A 12,954-nucleotide genomic window follows, 5' to 3' on the forward strand; every position below is an offset into this window, starting at 1 on the left:
AAGTTAGACACGGAATACCTTCGGACAATATCCTGTAGCACAGACTAAATATCATTGGCAGCTGGTTACATAAGAAAACACCTCAGTTATGATGGTGACTACGAGATCTAGATCTACTGGCACTCAAGAGACACTGTAGGATGTCAGATCCACTCGTGTCATAAGAGCAGTATAAAATACATTGTTTAGACCCAGTATGACAGCTCCAACCCCATGAATCCCATACAGGATTATTATTGCCTGTGTCCTACTGGGCATGGAACCATGGGATATGTGCCCTCGTTGCCAGTCTCCTGTACTAGTAGTATTTAGGATACTACTTCCATTTGGAAAACAGTAAGCCAAAAGTCCAAAGGTTTCAGACAAATCTCAAGTAATGTAGATTTCGCTATCTTCAAGGCATTAAGTATGGTCGACTGGGACAGTAGACCAACACTGACATGGCCAATCAGATTCGAGGATGAAAACGCTTTATTGGATTCCAGAATAGGTGGTTTAATGTGTAAACCAACTTATATCTATCACTTAACATTCTTGTTAGAATTTTGATTCAGCAGAAAAAATGTAAGTACATTTAATTTTTGTTGTAATTAGGGAGCATGGCGGCCATTTAGAAAGTTGAAATTTCACTTCAGTGTGTTATTAGTGTAGGTGACAGTCCCTTTGTTCTGATGAAACTAACTGTAAACATTTTATTGCAGTTGACTTCAATCCAAAACAGCTGTTCCCCTTTGCTCGCTTTTCCTTAAAACAATAAAAAGCAATATTGTCAATCAATTTTAATTACTTTGCACAAAATCCCTCATTACTATTTTGGACAATTTATATCATACTGTCTGAAGATGTTATTTAGCACATTTTTTGACCTTCACAAAAATTCGCTTGATGAAAAAGAGCAGGTCCTTTCTCAAAACATTTATCTCCTGCTCCCAATGTATACAAAACTGTGACTTCCTGCATTGTATTTATGTTAATAAGCATGATATTATCCGCATGTTCATGTTTAGTTTTCTTTGAAAAATGAAGAAATAAACTTGTAGCATTTTCCCCAAAAGAATTTTTTTTTCATTTTTGGCGCTATATTCTTGCGTATGAACATGTTTGGATTTAAATACTACAGAGGCTACCAATAGCGCATACAAGCTGTTGTATTTTTGCTTCTTAGACCATTTTAAAAACCCACCTTTATGGAATTTATATCATGCTATAAAATCAGGCGTATTTTTTTCAGATCTTCGAAACTGAATATTCTCGTTTAACTCACATACCTGAAAATACCACCTCTCCAATACATTGTCACTCTAGTAGTTTGTAATATGATTTACTTGGATTCAGTATTTGTAAATCCCCAAATGGTTTATGTAAATAGTGTTGAAGATAAGATTTACCTTTTCTTCCAAGTTTTGGATACGTTTTTAGTTATTTTAAGGGACGACAACTCTGGATAGTAACTGTTTGGCATTTGCGTTTCCGAAATGAAACGCCGATTACAAACCATACAGTGATGGTTTCGTTTGGCTTCCGCTGAGGCTGATGAAACGTCAGACTTCCGAGAAAAGGGTGGCTGGAAAACCCAAACGATATAAGTAAGGTAAGTATCAAACGCTGTATACATGTCCATCATCATCGAATGACCAGTCTGCTCACGACATGTACTTGACTGGTAAGACTTGCTGCTGCTGTAAATGGAGCAGATGAAATGCGCATTAAGTAATACTGACTGTTACCAGGGAAAACTAGTGTCTGTTACGAAAATAATTTGAGTTGAACATCTGGTTTTATATAACTCAAAACGAGATGTAAACCGAGTCGAAATCCAGGTTATTATCCCATTTCAGTTTCTTATTAATCCAAAGATAGGTTATTCTGAGATACACATGGACATTTTAAACAAGTCATTGTGTTAAAAATAGGTTAAAGTCATTTCAATTAAAAAGAAATCAATGAAACATTTTTAATGTATGTGACACCTATCACTTTAAAGATAGGTCAAAGTCATTAACAAAAAGACTGTCAAGTATCTACTGGTCAAATACTAATACCGTGGGTCTATCGACATTTTATATTATTTATGTTTTCGCCTCTTTGACCCTTGTGACCTCGATATAAGTCAAGGTCATTTAGGAGGGAACGTTGTACCACTCAATCCGAGATTTTGATGTTCTATGTTGGGGAAATATTTGTGAGGTGTATGATAATTTGGTGTAGTGTGTTAAACTGATATTACTGTGGAATTGGTGTGATATGTTGGTGGGAAATTGGTTTCAAATGTTGGTGTGATATTGGTTTGGTGTGTTGGTGGGATATTGGTTTGGTGTGTTGGTCAGATATTGGTTTGGTGTGTTGGTGGGATATTGGTTTAGTGTGTTGGGGGGATATTGGATTGGTCTGTTGGTGTGATATTGGTTTGGTGTGTTGGTTGGATATTGGCATAAAGTGTAAGGATGATATTGGTTTGGTGTGTTGGTGGAATATTGCATTGGTCTGTTGGTGGGATATTGGTTTAGTGTTTTGGTGGGATATTGGTTTGGAATGTTGATGTGGTATTGGTTTGGAGTGGGATATTAGTGTTATATGTTGGTGTGAAATTGGTGTGATGTGTTGGTGGGAAATTGGTGTCAAATGCTTGCGTGATATTGGTTTGTTTTGTTGGTGGGATATTGGTTTGGTGTGTTGGTGGGACATTGGTTTGGTCTGTTGGTGAGATATTGGTTTGGTGTGTTGGTGGGATATTGGATTGGTCTGTTGATGGGATATTGGTTTGGTGTGTTGGTGGGATATTGGTTTAGTGTGTTGCCGGGATATTGGATTGGTCTGTCAGTGGGATATTGGTTTGGTCTGTTGGTGTGATATTGGTTTGGTGTATTGGTGTGATATTGGTTTGGTCTGTTGGTGTGATATTGGTTTGGTGTGTTGGTTGGATATTGGCGTAAAGTGTAGGGATGATATTGGTTTGGTCTGTTGGTGGGATATTGGTTTGGTCTGTTGGTGGGATATTGGATTGGTCTGTATCTGGGATATTGGTTTGGTGTTTTGGTGGGATATTGGATTGGTCTGTTGGTGGGATATTGGTGTTAAGTGTATGGATGCTATTTGTTTGGTGTGTTGGTGTGATATTGGTTTGGTCTGTTGGTATTATATTGGATCGGTCTGTTGGTGGGATATTGGTTTGCTGTATTAGTGGGATATTGGTTTGGTGTGTTGGTGGGATATTGGCGTCAAATGTTGGCGTGATATTGGTTTGTTTTGCTGGTGGGATATTGGTTTGGTGTGTTGGTGGGATATTGGTTTGGTCTGTTGGTGTGATATTGGTTTGGTGTGTTGGTTGGATATTGGCGTAAAGTGTAGGGATGATATTGGTTTGGGATGATATTGGTTTGGTTTGTTGGTGTGATATCGGTTTGGTGTGTTGGTGTGATATTGGTTTGGTGTGTTGGTGGGATATTGGTTGGGTGTTTTTTTGGAATACTGAATTGGTCTCTTGGTGTGATATTGGTTTGGTATGTTGGTTGGATATTGGCGTAAAGTGTAGGGATGCTATTGGTTTGGTCTGTTGGTGGGATATTTGTTTGGTCTGATGGTGGAATATTGGTTTGGTATGTTGGTGGGATATTGGTGTTAAGTGCATGGATGCTATTTGTTTGGTGTGTTGGTGTGATATTGGTTTGGTCTGTTGGTATTATATTGGATTGGTCTGTTGGTGGGATATTGGTGTGCTGTGTTAGTGGGATATTGGTTTGGTGTGTTGGTGGGATATTGGGTCAATATGTGGTGTTGGTGATATTGGTTTGTTTTGCTGGTGGGATATTGGTTTGGTGTGTTGGTGGGATATTGGTTTGGTTTGTTGGTGGGATATTGGTTTGGTCTGTTGGTGTGATATTGGTGTGGTGTGTTGGTTGGATATTGACGTAAAGTGTAGGGATGATATTGGTTTAGTCTGTTGGTGGAATATTGGTTTGATGTGTTGGTGAAATACTGGTTTGGTGTGTTGGTGTGATATTGGTTTGGTGTGTTGGTGTGATATTGGTTTGGTCTGTTGGTGTGATATTGGTTTGGTATGTTGGTTGGATATTGGCGTAAAGTGTAGGGATGCTATTGGTTTGGTCTGTTGGTGGGATATTGGTTTGGTGTGTTGGTGTGATATTGGATTGGTCTGTAGGTGGAATATTGGTGTTAAGTGCATGGATGCTATTTGTTTGGTGTGTTGGTGTGATATTGGTTTCGTCTGTTGGTGGGATATTGGATTGGTCTGTTGGTGGGATATTGCTTTGGTGTGTTGGTTGGATATTGGCGTAAGTGTAGGGATGATATTGGTTTGGTCTGTTGGTGGGATATTGGTTTGGTGTGTTGGTGGGATATTGGTTTGGTGTGTTGGTGGGATATTGGCTTGGTCTGTTGGTGGGATATTGGTTTGGTGTTTTGGTGGGATATTGGATTGGTCTGTTGGTGTGATATTGGTTTGGTGTGTTGGTGGGATATTGAATTGGTCTGTTGGTGGGATATTGGTTTGGTGTGTTGGTGGGATATTGGATTGGTCTGTTGGTGTGATATTGGTTTCGTCTGTTGGTGGGATATTGGATTGGTCTGTTGGTGGGATATTGGATTGGTGTGTTGGTGGGATATTGGTTTGGTGTGTTGGTGGGATATTGGATTGGTTTGTTGGTGGGATATTTGTTTGGTCTGTTGGTGTGATATTGGTTTGGTCTGTTGGTATTATGTTCGTTTGGTCTGTTGGTGGGATATTGGTTTGGTGTGTTGGTGGGATATTGGATTGGTCTGTTGGTAGGATATTGGATTGGTGTGTTGGTGTGATATTGCATTAGTTTGTTGGTGGAATATTGGTTTGGTCTGTTGATGGGATATTGGTTTGGTGTGTTGGTCAGATATTGGTTTGGTGTGTTGGTGGGATATTGGTTTGGTTTGTTGGTGTGATATCGGTTTGGTGTGTTGGTGTGATATTGGTTTGGTGTGTTGGTTGGATATTGGCGTAAAGTGTAGGGATGATATTGGTTTGGTCTGTTGGTGGGATATTGGTTTGGTCTGTTGGTGGAATATTGGTTTGGTCTGTTGGTGGGATATTGGTGTTAAGTGCATGGATGCTATTTGTTTGGTGTGTTGGTGTGATATTGGTTTGGTCTGTTGGTATTATATTGGTTTGGTATGTTGGTGGGATATTGGTTTGGTGTGTTGGTGAGATATTGGTTTGGTGTGTTGGTGGGATATTGGCTTGGTCTGTTGGTGGGATACTGAATTGTTCTGTTGGTGTGATATGGGTTTGGTGTGTTGGTTGGATATTGGCGTAAAGAGCAGGGATGATATTGGTTTGGTGTGTTGGTGGGATATTGGTTTGGTGTATTGGTGGGATATTGAATTGGTCTGTTGATGTGATATTGGTTTCGTCTGTTAATGGGATATTGGATTGGTATGTTGGTGGGATATTGGATTGGTGTGTTGGTGGGATATTGGTTTGGTGTGTTGGTGGGATATTGGATTGGTCTATTGGTGGGATATTTGTTTGGTGTATTGGTGTGATATTGGTTTGGTCTGTTGGTATTATATTCGTTTGGTCTGTTGGTGGGATATTGGTTTGGTGTGTTGGTGGGATATTGGATTGGTCTGTTGGTGTGATATTGGTTTTGTCTGTTGGTGTGATATTGGTTTGGTGTGTTGGTGTGATATTGGTTTGGTATGTTGGTGGAATATTGGTTTGGTCTGTTGATGGGATATTGGTTTGGTGTGTTGGTCAGATATTGGTTTGGTGTGTTGGTGGAATATTGGTTTGGTCTGTTGGTGTGATATTGGATTGGTATGTTGGTGGAATATTGGTTTGGTGTGTTGGTGTGATATTGGTTTGGTATGTTGGTGGAATATTGGCGTAAATTGTAGGGATGCTATTGGTTTGGTCTGTTGGTGGGATATTTGTTTGGTCTGTTGGTGGAATATTGGTTTGGTCTGTTGGTGGGATAATGGTGTTAAATGCATGGATGCTATTTGTTTGGTGTGTTGGTGTGATATTGGTTTGGTCTGTTGGTATTATATTGGTTTGGTGTGTTGGTGGGATATTGGCTTGGTCTGTTGGTGTGATATTGGTTTGGTGTGTTGGTGTGATATTGGTTTGGTCTGTTGGTATTATATTGGTTTGGTATGTTGGTGGGATATTGGTTTGGTGTGTTGGTGAGATATTGGTTTGGTGTGTTGGTGGGATATTGGTTTGGTCTGTTGGTGTGATATTGGATTGGTGTGTTGGTGGGATATTGGATTGGTCTGTTGGTGGGATATTGGTTTGGTGTGTTGGTGAGATATTGGTTTGGTGTGTTGGTGGGATATTGGCTTGGTCTGTTGGTGGGATATTGGTTTGGTCTGTTGGTGGGATATTGGTTTGGTCTGTTGGTGGGATATTGGTTTGGTGTGTTGGTGGGATATTGGATTGGTGTGTTGGTGTGATATTGGATTGGTGTTGGTGGGATATTGGATTGGTGTGTTGGTGTGATATTGGTTTCGTCTGTTGGTGGGATATTGGATTGGTCTGTTGGTGGGATATTGGTTTGGTGTGTTGGTGGGATATTGGATTGGTGTGTTGGTGGGATATTGGTTTGGTGTGTTGGTGGGATATTGGATTGGTCTATTGGTGGGATATTTGTTTGGTGTATTGGTGGGATATTGGTTTGGTCTGTTGGTATTATATTCGTTTGGTCTGTTGGTGGGATATTGGATTGGTCTGTTGGTGTGATATTGGATTGGTCTGTTGGTGGGATATTGGTTTGGTCTGTTGGTGGGATATTGGTTTGGTCTGTTGGTGGGACATTGGTTTGGTGTGTTGGTGTGATATTGGTTTGGTGTGTTGGTTGGATATTGGCATAAAGTGTAGGGATGATATTGGTTTGGTGTGTTGGTGGGATAATGGTTTGGTGTGTTGGTGAGATATATTGTGTGTTGGTGGATATTGTGTTTGTTGGTGGATATTGGTTTGGTCTGTTGGTGTGATATTGGATTGGTATGTTGGTGTGATATTGGATTGGTGAATTTTGTTGGTGGGATATTGGTTTGGTGTGTTGGTGTGATATTGGTTTGGTATGTTGGTTGGATATTGGCGTAAAGTGTAGGGATGCTATTGGTTTGGTCTGTTGGTGGGATATTTGTTTGGTCTGTTGGTGGAATATTGGTTTGGTCTGTTGGTGGGATATTGGTGTTAAGTGCATGGATGCTATTTGTTTGGTGTGTTGGTGTGATATTGGTTTGGTCTGTTGGTATTATATTGGTTTGGTATGTTGGTGGGATATTGGTTTGGTGTGTTGGTGAGATATTGGTTTGGTGTGTTGGTGGGATATTGAGATATTGATTTGGTGTGTTGGTGGGATATTGGTTTCGTCTGTTGGTGGAATATTGGTTTGGTCTGTTGGTGGGACATTGGTTTGGTGTGTTGGTGTGATATTGGTTTGGTATGTTGGTTGAATATTGGCGTAAATTGTAGGGATGATCTTGGTTTGGTCTGTTGGTGGGATATTGGTTTGGTGTGTTGGTGGTGATATTGGTTTGGTCTGTTGGTGGGATATTGGTTTGGTCTGTTGGTGGGATATTGGTTTGGTGTGTTGGTGAGATATTGGTTTGGTGTGTTGGTGGGATATTGGCTTGGTCTGTTGGTGGGATATTGGTTTGGTGTTTTGGTGGGATATTGGCTTGGTCTGCTGGTGGGATATTGGATTGGTCTGTTGGTGGGATATTGGTTTGGTGTGTTGGTGGGATATTGGTTTGGTGTGTTGGTGAGATATTGGTTTGGTGTGTTGGTGGGATATTGGTTTGGTGTGTTGGAGGGATATTGGATTGGTCTGTTGGTGGGATATTGGATTGGTGTGTTGGTGGGATATTGGATTGGTGTGTTGGTGTGATATTGGATTGGTGTATTGGTGGGATATTGGATTGGTCTGTTGGTGGGATATTGGTTTGGTGTGTTGGTGAGATATTGGTTTGGTGTGTTGGTGGGATATTGGCTTGGTCTGTTGGTGGGATATTGGTTTGGTGTTTTGGTGGGATATTGGATTGGTCTGTTGGTGGGATATTGGTGTTAAGTGCATGGATGCTATTTGTTTGGTGTATTGGTGTGATATTGGTTTGGTCTGTTGGTATTATGTTCGTTTGGTCTGTTGGTGAGATATTGGTTTGGTCTGTTGGTGGGATATTGGATTGGTCTGTTGGTGGAATATTGGTGTTAAGTGCATGGATGCTATTTGTTTGGTGTGTTGGTGTGATATTGCATTAGTTTGTTGGTGGAATATTGATTTGGTCTGTTGATGGGATATTGGTTTGGTGTGTTTGTGTGATATTGGTTTGGTCTGTTGGTGTGATATTGGTTTGGTGTGTTGGTTGGATATTGGCGTAAAGTGTAGGGATGACATTGGTTTGGTCTGTTGGTGGGATGTTGGTTTGGTGTGTTTGTGGTATTTTGGTTTGGTCTGTTGGTGTGATATTGGTTTGGTCTGTTGGTGTGATATTGGTTTGGTATGTTGGTTGGATATTGGCGTAAAGTGTAGGGATGCTATTGGTTTGGTCTGTTGGTGGAATATTTGTTTGGTCTCTTGGTGGAATATTGGTTTGGTCTGTTGGTGGGATATTGGTGTTAAGTGCATGGATGCTATTTGTTTGGTATGTTGGTGTGATATTGGTTTGGTCTGTTGGTATTATATTGGTTTGGTGTGTTGGTGGGATATTGGTTTGGTGTGTTGGTGGGATATTGGTTTGGTGTGTTGGTGGGATATTGGCGTAAAGTGTAGGGATGATATTTGTTTGGTCTGTTGGTGGGATATTGGTTTGGTCTGTTGGTGGGATATTGGTTTGGTCTGTTGGTAAGATATTGGTTTAGTGTGTTGGTGGGATATTGGTTTGGTCTGTTGGTGTGATATTGGTTTGGTGTGTTTGTGTGATATTGGATTGGTCTGTTGGTGTGATATTGGTTTGGTCTGTTAGTGGGATATTGGTTTGGTGTGTTGGTGAGATATTGGTTTGGTTTTTTGGTGGAATATTGCCTTGGTCTGTTGGTGGGATATTGGTTTTGTGTTTTGGTGGGATATTGGTTTGGCATGTTGATATGATATTGGTTTGGAGTGGGATATTAGTGTTATATTTTGGTGTGAAATTGGTGTCAAATGCTGGCGTGATATTGGTTTGTTTTGTTGGTGGGATATTGGTTTGGTGTGTTGGTGGGACATTGGTTTGGGGTGTTGGTGGGATATTGGTTTGGTGTGTTGGTGGGATATTGGATTGGTCTGTTGGTGGGATATTGGTTTGGTGTGTTGGTAGGATATTGGTTGAGTGTGTTGCCGGGATATTGGATTGGTCTGTCGGTGGGATATTGGTTTGGTCTGTTGGTGTGATATTGGTTTGGTGTGTTGGTGTGATATTGGTTTGGTCTGTTGGTGTGATATTGGTTTGGTGTGTTGGTTGGATATTGGCGTAAAGTTTAGGGATGCTATTGGTTTGGTGTGTTGGTGTAATATTGGTTTGGTGTGTTGGTATTATATTGGTTTGGTATGTTGGTGGGATATTGGTTTGGTTTGTAAGTGGGATATTGGTTTGATGTATTGGTGTGATGTGCTGGTGTGATGTTTGGTGTGTTGGTGTCGTGTGTTGGTGTGATACTCGTGTCATGTGTTGGTGAGATATTGTTGTGATGTGTTGGTGGGACATTGGTATTACGTGTTCGGTGTGGTTGGATTGGATTTCATAAGTGTAATACGAAACATTAATATGAAGGAACATAGAATAAACAAAGCACCCGTTTAGAAACGACCGGAAACATCAACTGTAAATAGACGGACGGATAACGATCAGCCTTTAAGCCATTGTATATTCGCGTGCGAACTGAAGATCAGGCGACAATTGCACGAGTAATTGAGCTGTTTCATAGATCAACAATTTAAAAGGATATGTTGAACTCTATGTATAAGGTACTTCTATGGCAATCGGCGTCTCTCATTCACAGGGAATTTGGGTCGAGGTCAGGTAATGGGGATACCTCAAACAAAACTACTGTTACACTCCTTTCATTATATATGATACAAATAATATTTATGATGTTATAAAGGTGATTGTCATATCCACCGGGAAGACGTCAACATTACTGTATTGGTGCTTGTTTTGTCGATAACTCGAGGGTCCCTTGGACAACTGCCCGTTTGAAATTGTAGAAGAGCGTGGTATAAAACACCGCGTCATTTTCAAGTCAACTAGGAAAAGATCTGCGGTCAGTATATGTATATATAACGACGAATAATGTATGGGTGTATTATCTGTAACAGTCTCGCATACGGTGCTACTAATTTGTTGAAAGCATTGACCTTTTTATCTGCCTGTTAACTAAAAGCTGAGCGGTTCATGATCACGAAAATGTAGTAATTGGCTAGAGTGATTGCATTTATAAGAAAGACATACTTTACACTGGTTTATATAGCTACTCGTGTTTGACAGTCACACAGGTAAGCGGTATTTCATCCTAAGTATACAATCTATGACTGTACTTCCTCGTCAATCTACGTACAATTTACGACAGGTTTTCTCTCACAAACAAAATACGGCTAGTATACGTTTTGTGGTTTCCATTTTTCGACGAAATTTCATACTTTATCCTTGAATGTGGATTTTATCTGTAGAGACGACGGAACTAGTGCAGACGGACGTTGGTCCCTTGAATATCGATTAGATAAATACAAATCACGTGAACACATCTCAGAAGTGTATTAAACGTGAGTTATTTAACGTAGACTTGGTTACCTGCATGCAGCGCCGGACAAATAGTTACATCACTAATTGGCAATTGTTACGTGCCTAGGCAGACGCTCTATCTTCACGCTAATACTAGGTAAGTGAAGTATGTCTTCATACCATTGGCCGAAACATTTAGGGAGGTCAAAAAGTGGACTGATTCAACCGTGTGTATAAAGGTAACTGAATGGAGCAGACAAAAGTGGCCTTTATATACAGATGGCCTTTAGATAGAGGTTCAATTTCAGGAACAAAATAAAACCCTTTTCATACTGTTGACCCTTGTATTAAGGTGACCTTTCTGTGTATGATAAATACCATCGACCATATAATGGAAATGTTGCATAACTTTTGTTTTTGTGGTTTATGATATTCAGATTAGAAGCACATATTGATTTCGCTCTTCATATACAGACCTCAAGGTGTGTAGGTACATTTTCACCAAACTTCAACAGAATTCAAATAACTTAAATAGTTTATTAGAAAGGGCCGGTTTCCAAAACGGCCCCTTCTCTGATTCAAATTTCCTGTTGGTGGTGCATTGCCCATGCCGTTGAGATCACAAATCTATAAATTATGAAGATTTAGGTCACTTGATTTGTTTTTTATGCCTCCTCAAAGTTGTACCTTTCAGAAGCTGTCTAAGTGTTGATAAAATGTGCATGTTATGTAAGATATTAATGAAAATCTTGTCAAATGATAATCACCGTAAAGAATACATTTATGGCATGATTGTGACAAAAAATTATGTTTCCATCGCCGCGCCACTTGGCTGTTTTATGGAAGAAACAATCTCAAAAATGCCATTTTCGATGATAACATTTTAGACACAAAAACTGTGTTTTTTAGAGAATACACCCTTTTATGGGCGTTGGATGCAAACCAATTTTTATCCTATTAAATAGTACGTAATATGCTATTGATGAGAGGAACAATCATCAAAATGTAAGTGGTGGAACATTTTCAAATGTTGGGTTGAATTAGCCTATGGTTGAATTGCCGATTTTCGACTTTCTTTAGATAATTAACAAAAAAACGAGAGTATTTGCTCGGTATGTTGAGAATATGTACACAGATATGAAAAAAAGTGAGAGAAACACTTTTTCATGAAAAAATCCAAGATGGCTACTTCGTAAGTCCCCGTGGTTGAAGACATTGGCTGACAAATAGACAGAACAACAAACAAAACGTGTTCCTTATGATTTTGGTTGGTTTTCGCATTTACGGGATTGCTACGGGCGATTGTATAATACCTATATTTATAAGTTTGGTTAGTCACATCGTAACGAGGATCTTTCATATCGAGCCCCAAACATACTTTCGACATATGCACTCTGTTGCCGCATGGAAAACTATTTCAAGTTTTGTCGGAATTTCTTTACCTGTGGTTGTAATGGTCGAGGGTTTTCCAGCGTCCTGTAATACCCAAGGTAGTACAAGATACTGGAAATGTGCGCACACATTCCCATCGTTCTCTCTCCAACTGGGCACTGGCAGTAGTAGTCCTTTATTGGGGCCTCAACATCGGGTGAAACGGTGAACCGTATCCAAATGTTATATTTCGTTTGGCTTTTGTGTCGAGAATGTATTTGACATCGGAGAAGTCATCATTTAAATGTTCGGCGATGTAACCAGGAGCCAGAGATATCTGATACGTTCCACACGTAATGGTTCTCAAGTAATCAAGATCGAGACGGGGAAACAGTACTTTATTTATTTATTTATTTATGTTTTTAGATCATAAAACTGTCATGAAAATATCCGCTCTGATATTCAATATAAAATTTTGTATATAATACGCTAAATAATAGGGTTTCAGACAAGGTTGTTACTCATTTCCCCTTTTCTTTCAATTTACAACCACATTCAGGCGGCGATATGAGAACGTTCCACCACATGGAATTAGCTGATTTTTGGTACACATATGAAACAAGTAAAGCTCTATCCGATTTTCTGATGGAAATTTGCATCCAAAACTATATAACGAGAGAAAATTGCAAATTTATGGCATTTTTCTTCATAATTGTGTCTCTGCAAGTGCATTTTCATCCGAGAATATTTCTTTTTATGTTTAATGAATAAACACGATGTTTTGGAAATATTTATCAAAAGAAATTTATACTATGTTGCGAATTACAATTTCGAGATAACCTTCTTTTATTTACGAACTTATGTCTTTGATGCTGAAATTGACAACTT

At 39.6% G+C, this 12,954-nt stretch overlaps 1 protein-coding gene across 1 annotated transcript in view; it reads left to right on the forward strand.

The window, feature by feature from the left end:
• The first annotated feature begins 1,500 nt into the window (after nucleotides 1–1,500).
• LOC132554504 (SCO-spondin-like) overlaps nucleotides 1,501–12,954 on the forward strand; it is a 37,283-nt gene continuing 25,829 nt past the window's right edge. Inside the window, exon 1 of the mRNA XM_060218814.1 lies at nucleotides 1,501–1,591. The gene's annotated coding sequence lies outside the window, so the exon portion shown is untranslated. The remainder of the gene's footprint in view (nucleotides 1,592–12,954) is intronic.

Source organism: Ylistrum balloti, unplaced genomic scaffold (genome assembly GCF_031769215.1).
Source record: "Ylistrum balloti isolate Yb309-2 unplaced genomic scaffold, AGI_CSIRO_Ybal_v1 Utg370416, whole genome shotgun sequence".
Taxonomy (NCBI): Eukaryota; Metazoa; Mollusca; class Bivalvia; order Pectinida; family Pectinidae; genus Ylistrum; species Ylistrum balloti.